Source organism: Balearica regulorum, chromosome Z (assembly GCF_011004875.1).
Source record: "Balearica regulorum gibbericeps isolate bBalReg1 chromosome Z, bBalReg1.pri, whole genome shotgun sequence".
NCBI lineage: Eukaryota > Metazoa > Chordata > Aves > Gruiformes > Gruidae > Balearica > Balearica regulorum.
The window spans coordinates 36,417,835-36,429,903 of NC_046220.1; positions in this window are offsets into that span (position 1 = coordinate 36,417,835).

Genomic DNA, 12,069 nt, shown 5'->3' on the forward strand with positions numbered 1-12,069 from the left:
GGGCAGGGAGGAGTGAGTGAGTGGCTGCATGGTGCTTAGTTGCCTGCTGAGGCTAAACTACAACACAGGTAAACTTTGTGGACCAGCTGCTCCTCGCATGGATTTGTAACTGTTTACTCTGCTCCTCCAATGGCTGAAAACTTCAGTTCACCACAGAAGAAAATTCTTCCAAAACATTTTCTCAAGTAACTGCTGTGCTGCAGAATAGCCTTTCACCTGGGAAGTCTCTTGGGATATGATGTATTTGGGTTCAAAGCTCACATCTACTCAGTCCAGAATAGGGGTATGAACTCATGTCTCTGGCTCAGTGGTTTGAGCATGAGAAAGTCAGACAGCATATCTCTGGTCCAATTTCATACAAAATGGATAAGAAAAAAGAAGCCAAAGGGAGTAGTCAGTAATGTGGAGTATTCAGGATCCTGCCTCAAAAGAGGTGGTGCAAGAATTCATCCTGAGTCTGCATTATCCCAGATGTGTGGATCCTTCTCAGCCCAGCCATCAGCAATTGAGGCCTTGAGCAAACTTCACCTCTGATGGATGGAAAAAAGGCAGCACTTTGAAGACTATGTACTGAAAAAAAAAATTCTCTACCTACCTTTAAGGAAGATAGAAGCTTCCGAAGGCCTTTCAACTCTGACTCATTTTTGGCCTTGAGTAAAATATTTCAACCTTTCTGTCTCTTTTCCTCCAGCTCTAAAATGATATCAGTAATCTCTCCTGGCTTCTGATGCCTGCAGTGAGAATTGGGTTCACCTGTTCCAGCATATAGAGCTATCCAGTGTAACCAAGCCAAGCTTCAGTTTTTCTGTTTATAGCAGCAGGGCTGAGCATAGCCACAGCAGAAGCAGATGAGCTGCTGTTATGTTACAGGCAGGAAGTTGAGAGGAGGGAAGTAAAAAAGAAAGCATTTTGTGTATCCCACTGACATCCCTAGTTTGAAGAAGCTTCTGCTGACACACATCATATGTGGAGATTTTTCTCTCTGATTGGCACTGCCTGCTACGTCAGATCAGTCTGGGGGTCAAGCCTGCCTTCCTTCTTGCCAAATGGACCCTCTTCCATTGAAGCACCAGTTTGCAGTACTGGCCACCTGTAGTAGTCACTTTTCTGCATTGTAACAGGTACAGTGTCAAAGATAAAAATGGCATCACTAATATATGCTGTATTAAACACAGCATAATCAGATGCATGTTTTAAACAACAGTATGTTCTTACAAAATATCTAAGAGATATCTAGAGCCATTTAGCATAGCTGGTTGTCTTAACCACATTTAAAGTACTGTTTTGCCTGATTATTCTTTGATGTTTATCCTTTGTGCTAGACTTGAGATACCATTCAAAAGGAAAAAATGACAAAAGGCATTTTTGTATGAAGTACCAGTAGCAAGCACACCTCTGGGACTTCCCAGAACCCTGCAGAAGGATCTTTCAGATAATCAGACAACAGTTACAAGTTCCTAGTACAAACCACCAGGGCTTTCTACCTCTCCTTCCCCCTTGTACAAGGCAGATACAGTGATCTTGATGGAAGATCTCTATTTGATGGAATAAATAACAACTTTTTCAGCAGGCTGTCACATTAGAAGATAAGGGAATTAACTCTGTTCTCATTTTATACCAGACTTCTTACTTTCTTACCCACAGTAACAGTGCTACCAGCTGCACCTTTTCATCATACCTTCTTGTCCCCTTCATACTGCCTTTTTAGTGATGAGTATTTCATGATTTTTTTCAAGGGGCAGAGTTGAATGAATTTCAAAAGGATATAGCATACTAAGGCATGGAAAATTCATGTTATCAGCTCCATTTCACATCGAATATGACTAATGGTAGTTCATTCCTTTTATTTGTTTGCATGTGTTGTCTTTCTCAACACTTGCTGCACATCATTGCTTTTTTAATTAGTCACCAACAGCCCCACACATACATATATATATACACATACATATGTTTATCTTTTCAAGGGAGAGACTGTTTTCTTCACTTGTTTGAATCATGTCCAGCATATTTGTGTTCTACTATAATCCGTGGTGCAAAACCAGCAGCAGTGAATAGATGCCTTTGGTTCTTCAGTGTACTCTAAATCCCTCACCACCATTCTCCTGTATGTTATTTGCACATTGCTGTTTCTGACTACAAACAAGTCCCATTCCACAAAATAGTAGGATCTTTCTATCTATTCTGAAGAGAAATTTAAAGAGAAATTCCTCTTCCTAAACAATGTCTTTCCAGAGGGACATTGCACCCAAATAGACATGCCTTAAAATGTTCAGATTGCTGAAGCAAATAATATGATGCCTACTGCACTTCATGGGAGACTGTCCATCACTTTTAGAACATTTTCCTCAAAACTGCAAAGCCATCATACAGAATACATCCAATACTCTGCAAGTCAGGCCTTCCTCAGCACGAAGATTTTGATTTAACATGTCAAATGTTCATTTATTAGTCTGACCACCTAGGAAGGATCAATACTGTATTTTTCCAGGATGACCTAGTTATAGAATCACCAAACCTAAGATGATCCCCTGATTTCAGGAAGAACTCAGAGTCTCTCAACTTCAAGAATATCTTCCACAGCTGAAATGAACTAGGTTTGTACAACAAGCTGAAGCGAGGAAATGCAGTTCACTCAAAAGTTCCAGCTTCCTCTACCGAGTTCACTGTTTTGTTGCCAAAGCAGCAGAGTTTAAAAGTTTTGTATTGGATTTCTGTGGCAAGGTTTTGGTAGCAGAGGAGGGGCTACAGAGGTGGCTTCTGTGAGAAGCTGCTAGAAGGTTCCCCTGTGTCTGATAGAGCCAATGCCAGCTGGCTCCAAGACGGACCCGCCGCTGGCCAAGGCCGAGCCCATCAGCGCCTCTGTGATAACATATTTAAGAAAGAGAAAAAACAAGTTAGAGAGCTTTTGCAGCCAGAGGAAAGAGTGAGAAGATGTAAGAAACTCTGCAGACACCAAGGTCAGTGCAGAAGGAGGGGCAGGAGGTGCTCCAGGCACTGGAGCAGAGATTTTCCTGCAGTCTGTGGTGAAGACCATGGTGAAACAGGCTGTCCCCCTGCAGCCCGTGGGGGATGATGGTAGAGCAGCGATTCTACCTGTAGCCCTTGGAGGACCCCATGCCGGAGCAGGTGGAGACACCTGAAGGATGCTATGACCCTGTGGGAAGCCTGTGGTGGAGCAAGCTCATGGGTAGGACCTATGGCCCCGTGGAGAGAGGAGCCCACGCCAGAGCAGGTTTCTGGCAGGACTTGTGACCCCATGGGGGACCCACGCTGGAGCAGTTTGCTCCTGAAGGTCTGCACCCCATGGGAGGGACCCACGCTGGAGCAGTTCGTGAAGGACTGTAGCCTGTGGAAATGACTCATATCCCATTTTCATAGGTTGAAACCGGGAGTGAAGTTAAGCCTGGGAATATGGGAGAAGTGGGGGGAGGTGATTTAAGATTTGGTTTTATTACTTATTGCTCTAATCTCTTTTGCTTGGTAATAAATTAGATGAATTTTTCTCAAAGTTCAGTCTGGTTTGCTCGTGACAATACTTAGTGAGTGATCTCTCACTGTCCGTATCTCGACCCACGAGCTCTATACCTTTTCTCCCCTGTCTAGTTAAGGAGGGGGAGTGATAGAGCAGCTCCGGTGGGCACCTGGCACCCAGCCAGGGTCAACCCACTACAAATATGAAACACAAACCAATACAAAACATAGAACAAAATATACAGAAAACAAAGTACAATACAATATGGACCATACCATAGAATACAATGTATATGCAGCACAAAACACAACATGGTACCAAACAGAACAAAATCCATCCAGTCCAATACATACTGTAACATATAATACAACACAACACATAGAATACATATACTACAATGCATACAATAGCATACAATACAATACATAGAATACAAACAACACTGCAATTCGGAATACAATAAAATACACACAATACAATGCATGCTGTACCACACAATACTTGCCATTCAATACATACTACGTGATGCCTACAATAGGATAAATACCATGCTACACAATCCAGTGTATACAATCCATACAACATGCAATACAACACAACATAGAATACGCAATCCAAAGCACAACACAAAGCAATGCATAAAGGAAAATAAAACCCATACTCTGTCCTAGAGTACAGCTCAACACAGACAAAACAGACAATACATTGCAATTCAAAATACGGTACGAAATGAAAAAAAAAAAGCAAACTGCCACGCGATGGAAAATGCAACACGTTACATACAATACCATGCATACCATAGCAGGCAAGGCAAGCCACACAAATCCTACAATACAGACCACATCATACAATACAATACGTACAATACCTAAAACAGAATACCTGAAATACAATCCTAAAATATATTAACTACATATTGAAAGAAAATACAACACAAACAATACAAAGCATACATACCACGTATTACAGACCATACCATACGCTACATGTGATCCAACACAAACAACACAGTAAACCCCATAGGATAGAAGAAATACTATAACATACTATGCCGTGGCAATAATACTGTATCAGACCATACCAGGCAATGCGATACATGCCATACAATAGAATGCGGACAATACATACAATACAGCACAGTACAAGGAATACCATACCTTACCGTACATGGAATGCACAATAAAATGCACAATAAAAGACAAAGCAGAATACAAAATACAATACCTACAACACAATACCAACAACACCTGCAATACAAGCAATACCTAGAAGACAATAAATACCGTACTGCACAACACATACGACACCCTGCCGTACGCATCATACCGTACTGTACGATACAAACCTCAATACCTGCCAAAACAGCATACATTCCCAATTGCACAACTGGAACCATTTCCATACAGACACATGCCCCGGAAAGCATCGCGGTATTTTTAAGGAGGCAACAGAGGCGGATGCCAAGGGCCCACAGCTAGAGCGTGCCGTTGCGCGGCTCCAGAGCAGCAGCAGGGCCAGCCGGGTGCTCGCCTGGGCGACAGAGGCTGTGCTGGCACCTGAGGTGGGCTGGGCAGTGTTGGCTCCCCAGGAGCACTTGGCAGTGTTGGCTCCCGAGAAGTCCTGTGTGCGTGAGCCTGCTGGGAGGTGGCGTTGGAGGGCCCCAGAGGACAGAATGCAACACAAACTACAGCACGCAATACAAACTAAACGGCACCACAATAGGAAACTATCTACAGTCCAATGCAGTACGGAGAATGAAATACCTAGAAGAAAAGAAGGATGATGCATTAAACACAAGTAACAAACCGTGCAACACAGGCAACAGTGCACCACACACAATACAACAGAACGCATACAAAACGTAGAATAGAACGCAATACTTACAAGACAATACAACATACAGTACAGAAAATTCATTGCAAAATATAAAACACAACGCACACAAAAATACAACACAAAACACAATGCCTACGATACCATAGCGTACCATCCAATACCAACCATACATTCAAAAAAACGCTATAGCATGTACAACAGAAGCAACACAAGGAATACATGCCACGCAATAGAAGCAATATTGGATGCAATACGAGTAACACAGTAGGTACCATACAATATATACCATACACCCATGCACTAGAAGACATACCGTAGCATAAACTACATAAACTACATGCAGTGGAACTAGTGTAATTTAGAAAAGGTATAGAATAGAATACAATAAATACGATAGCATATCCTGCAAGACATACCATATAATGTCATAAGTACCACAGAACGCACAGAATACATACAATAGATACAATACATGTAACACAATAAATACCGTACCATACATACAATGCGCCATGCAAAACAAATTCAAGACAGGACAAAATACAATGCATACGGTACCGTACCGCATGACACAGGACTTTGCAATGAAACATCTACAGCAGAAGACTTAGTATACAACACCTATAATATTATAAAGTAGATACCGTACAGTACATACTATAAAATACATGCCATACAATAAATACCATGCAGCACAAACAATGCAAAATGCAATGCTAACTGCAATACAATAGAAAACATACCATACAATGCGTAAAGCAGAGTGAAGACAATACGTAGAAAACACTACGTACAATAAATACCATACCCTAAGCTACACACGTTACACAACTTACATACAATACCTATAAAATACAATACGAAACAGAATGCACAGAAACAATACGATACATTTGATACCAACCGTATGACAAATGCAATACGATATATACCAGAAGAGAGTACGTACCATGCAACAAATACCACACCACACCATACAATACGTACCACACAATAAATTCCGTACAATACAATAAAAGTGAACACATGCAATACCTACAGTGCAATTGAAGACAAATACACTACATACGGTACAATGCAATACAAAAGGCAATACATACAAACCAACACATAGAATGCAAACAGTCAACATGACACATACAATAAATACCATAGCATACACTACATACAGTACACAACATACCACACACTACATACAGTACACACAATATGTACAATAGAAATCATAGGACACAACGCGTACGATATGGACTACGCAGACGATATAATACGATACGTGTGATACGATATGAACCATACAATGCACGCCATCCCATACAATGCAATACCTAAAATACAATAAATACCGTACTGTACCGTTACACGAAACATAATGTACACAACATATAGAATATGATGCGATAGAAAATACTATAAAAATATATATGTAATAAAATGCGTACAGCACAATACACGCAATGCAAAATAAAGTAGAATAGAATACATAGCACAGCGTAGAATACCCAATAGAATACAAAATACAATTCATTAGAAAATACATGAACATAGCAAATACATTTCAATCCATACAATACAAAATACAACACCATGCCCACAAGACAATAAATACCATATCATACCATACCAGCACCAAACAGAATACATAAGGTATGGAAGCATAAAATACATGTGTTCTACATAATACAATACAGGCAATACAATAGAGAATATAATACCTAAATTCAAATACATTACAACCCCCAAAGTACAATACAAAATACAAGCAGTAGAAAACACAAACCATACAAGACAAGCAGTACCAGACCATGCCAGGCCAGACATGCCGGTGACGGGTGCGCTCCCTCCTGTTTGAGCTGGCTGAACTTTGGTCTGGGCAGATGCTCAGCAAGTCGGCCTAACCAAAGTTAGTCAATCCTCTTGCCTGTTTGTAAGGCACTGACAGGCACGGGGCACCAACCGCCTCTCCAGGAAGCCTGTTGCAGCCTCTGACCACCCTCTTGGTCAAGAAAGGTTTCCGAATATGAAGCCTGAACCTCCCCTGAAGCAGCTTTGATCCATTCCCATGGGAACTGCCACTGGATCCCAGGGAGAAGAGATCAGCAGCTCCCTCTCCACTTCCCCTCCTCGGGAAGCTGTAGAGCGCGATGAGGTCGCCCCTCAGCCTCCTTTTCTCCAAAGCAGACAAAGCCCGTGTCCTCAGCCGCTTGGCATCCACGTGCCCAGCATCTGCCAAAGAGGGGTCCTTTCCAAGCAGAGCAGAAGAAATGCCAGCGCCAAGGCTGCCTCTGGAAGAGCGGGAAGAAAGCCTGCGCTCCAGGGCAGCTAGCATGGCCACCTTTCCCTGGCTGCTTTCCAGCTGGGCAGCCCACCGCATGTGCTGGAGCCTGGGCTCGTCCCTCCCCAGGGGCAGGACTTTGCACTTCCCTGTGTTGAACCTCTTGGGGCATAGAAGGGCCGACCCCTCCGGGTTCATATCCCACCCTCCCATCAAGAAAGCCAAAAGGGGTGAGAAGAGCTACACCACCTGCACCATTAGCAACACTTTTCCCGCAGTTTTCATGCTTTGCTTTTATTGCGGTGTTTGGATTTGGGGGGCTGGCACAGGCTTCAGCTGATGGCCCAGTCCTGGTCTGGCCATCCCTTGAGGCAACTTCCGGGGTCACCGCCGCGGTGCTGGCCTCTTGTTGGCTGGAGAGGCGTCGGAGCTGCCGGCCCTCCTCTTTGGGGGTCGCTGTGGCCCTTCAGGGGAGCCTTCGCTGCCCCGGCTGGAAGTGGAGGGCCCGGGCACAGCCTGCCCTGGCTCCTCCTGGGGCTCCTCTTGCTCCACAGGGATGGCAACAGGAGCAGAGGGCTGGCTGCTGGGACCCCCACCACTGGCAGCGGATGAGGTGCCAGGCAGCTCCTCCATGCTGGGTCTCGCAGGGCTGCCGGAGGGGGCTGGGCCAGGGGCAAGACACCCTCCTTGGGAGGCAGCGGGGCCCGGGGCACCCGCAGGGCTGCCCTCCCGCCCCCCAGCAGCACGGGCGTCCTGCCGTCCCAGCAGATGTTGGGCCTCTCTGCTGCGCCCTTGTACAGCGACACGTGTACGCTGCCGCACCAGTGTCACTGTGCGGTTTTGGTGGGAGACCCCCAGCATCCCACCCGGCAGCTCTCTCTCCAGCCCGCGGTTGTTCTGGGTGCCTACGAGGGTTCCAGACATCTCCTCTTGCTCCTGTTGGACGAGGGGCTGTAGGATCTGGATGAGTATTGAGTTGTTGCGCAGGCTGCTCATCCAGTTTGGGGTGTGGAGGCCACCCACAGGATGCCTGGGCAGCCCTTCTGCAGCCCCCCGTTGGGGCGCTCCGTGGTGGTGGAGATGGTGGGCGGCTGGGTGCCTGGGAGCTCCTACTGCCTGGCGTACGATGACTGGTGGAATCACGGATGGTGTGATGACATGCTCCACGTAGTCATCATCCGCCTGCACCGAGTGCAAGATGGAGAGGATTCCCCTCTTGCAGAGGGGGCACTCGGGCTTGCGCTCAGCCCACCGCAGGATGCAGGGGTAGCAGAAGCGGTGGAGGCATGGCATCACGAAGCTGGGCTCCTCCCAGCTGCCCAGGCAGATGGGACAGCGGTCCTCCAGCTCTGTGGCCATGCTCTCCATGCTCTGCGGTGGGCTGGCGGGAGCTGGCGATGACGAGCCGCTCCCTCTCACCGGCGCTGCAGCAGCAGGTGTCGTGCTGGAAAAGAAAGAGAAGCCACGAGCTTTGGCTGGCCCGTTGGCTGGTGGAAGACATGCCCAGGTCCCTTAAGGAGGAATCCCTGGCAGCCCCCCAGGGTGAGGTGTCCCCTCCCAGCTCACCTGTGCTGCTGCGAGTGCGCCTCCGGGGTGCCCCAGCTGCCTGAACCTGGCAGGGCCGGGGAAGGTCCTCCGACGGCTCTGGGGTCGGGCACTGAGAGCTGCAGCAAACAACTCCCCGAGCGCAACACCAGCACCAAAGGCCTTGCTCAACACTCCAAGCCTCGCCAACTGCTCAGCCGGAGTGCGGGCACGAACTTGCTGGGTGTGGCCCAGCACGCGAATATAAGCAGCGAGGGACGCTTGGTGACAATCCGTCACTCGGGGACGTCGCAATCCATCACAAGGTGGCATCACATTCCATCCCTTGGAGACCAGGTCTCAGGCCTTCTGTTGCTAACAAGAGAACCCATCGTTCAGGGACTCCGTAATAACACAGCCATAGCCATACAGTGGCTATGGTACAATAAATACCATACATACCTTACGACAAATGCCCTACCGTACAATACTGTTTTGGATTTGCGTGGCAGGGTTTTGGTAGCAGGGGGGCTACAGGGCCGCCTTCTGCGAGAAGCTGCTAGAAGCTTTCCCTGCGTCTGATAGAGCCAATGCTCGCCGGCTCCAAGATGGACCCGCCGCTGGCCAAGGCCGAGCCAATCAGCACCTCTGTGATGACATATTTAAGAAGGGAAAAACAAATTAGAGAATGCTTTTGCAGCCAGAGGGAGGAGTGAGAAGATGTAAGAAACTCAGCAGACACCAAGCTCAGTGCAGAAGGAGGGGGAGGAGGTGCTCCAGGCACTGGAGCAGAGATTTTCCTGCAGCCTGTGGTGAAGACCATGGTGAAACAGGCTGTCCCCCTGCAGACCATAGAGGACAATGGTAGAGCAGCAATTCTACCTGTAGCCCGTGGAGGACCCACGGAGACACCTGAAAGATGCTATGACCCTGTGGGAAGCCCACGCTGGAGGAAGCTGCTGGCAGGACCTGTGAACCCCTGGAGAGAGGACCCCACGCCAGAGCAGGTTTGCTGGCAGGACTTCTGACCCCGTGGGGGACTCACGCTGGAGCAGTTTGCTCCTGAAGGTCTGCACCCCGTGGGAGCAATTTGTGAAGGACTGTAGCCCGTGGGAAGGACTCATGTTGGAGAAGTTGGTGGAGGACTGTGTCCCGTGAGAGGGACCCCAGGCTGGAGCAGGGGAACGATGAGAGGAGTCCTCCCCCCGAGGATAAAGAAGCGGCAGAGACAACGTGTGATGAACTGACCGTAACCCCCACTCCCTGTCCCCCTGTGCCGCTGAGGTGGGAGTAGGTTGAAATCGGGAGTGAAGTTGAGTTCAGGAAGATGGGAGAGGTGGGGGGAGGTGTTTTAAGATTTGATTTTATTTCTCATTCCTCTACTCTGTTTTCCTTGGTAATAAATTAGATGATTTTTTCTCTAAGTTCAGTCTGTTTTGCTCATGACAATAATTAGTGAGTGATCTCTCCCTGTCCTTATCTTGACCCATAAGCTTTTCGTTATACCTTTTCTCCCCTGTCTAGTTAAGGAGGGGGAGTGATATAGCGGCTCTGGTGGGCACCTGGCCTCTAGCCAGGGTCAACCCATCATAAGTTTGCAAAGCAATAGAGTTTTTAAAAAACTGATTAGCAAAAATTCTTTTATCCTAGTATTTATCTTTTTTGATTCACAATCAACCTGCAATTATTATTTAAATTACAGCCATGGATGTCCTAACCATGGTGTTGCAGCAGGAATGGTGCATGGAAACTTTTCTGCATTGAAGTCTAAATCCTGAATCTTGAGGCAGATGTGCCTTGATATTCTGCAAATCTTGACAACTATGACAGATGTCAATTCTGGAATCTGTAAAAAAGTCTGTATTGACAAACAGTATGTGAAGAGCTTTTCTGATATTTTCTAAAGGATGTATGAACAATTAGATATGCTTTTTGTTCAGATCAGCACATTTTCAAACACTATGAGGGACAGATCACTGTCTTGGTAGACACATTATGTGTTATGTCTACTGGCTTCTCCTTCAATTTCACGATCTTCTTTCTTAAACTATTGTTTTGATATTTTATGTATTTTTTACATAACCAGTCCTGTGCCAGGCAAAGAAATAATTTTCAAGATTTGCAAAGTAAAAATTCATGGCTAGCTTAGAAACTGTGTGATAAATGCCTACACAATGGCCAGAAAACTCCAGCTTCCATTAAAACTTATTCTCCCTATTCCTCCCTCATAGTTTTCAACCATTTCATAAGTGACTTCGTCATTTGTCTTTTAACGGCCCTGTTAACTAAGTGACAGCATAGCAAAGTTATCAAGTAGGTTAAATCAAAGGTTCTTAAAAATAATAATACTTAAAAGTTGGTATATGCATTTGTCACGATATCTGAGACTTCTAACCACATTTCATGGCTGAGTGTTGTAGAAAAACAAGAACCGATTATATTCTGATATGTAAAAAAACCTCACATTTTTTCTCTGCACATACAATGACCATTAACACTTGAATTTCAGCCTAATGAAAATTCATATTTAATTCCATGTCTTTTGTTAGAGATTTCTTTTTTTCAGCTAGACACTCCACGACAGTTTAAAAATATGGTAAAGTAAGCCATCTGGACAATAAACAGTGTAAAATAGACTAGTTTTTAACTGAAGTGAGAGCTGGGAGGAAAAACAGAAAAAGAAGACACTTTGAAAAGTTCTGTAACTATTTCCCAGTTCAGTTGCAATAAACTTAAAATGTCATTAGGCAAAGGTGAAAAAGGAACTGAAATATCTCTGAGATGTGCCTAATTCCACTGACGTACCCCAGGAGCCAGTGAGCGCTTGGCCCCAGTGAGCCGTAGCATTTGTACCCATATCGAGTGCAGCACAACCATTGCCCTACTGGGACCTGGCTCCGGTCCACAACACAGCTGGGCTTCTTATGAAGAGGATTTGTTAGATACTCCGACAGATATGTAG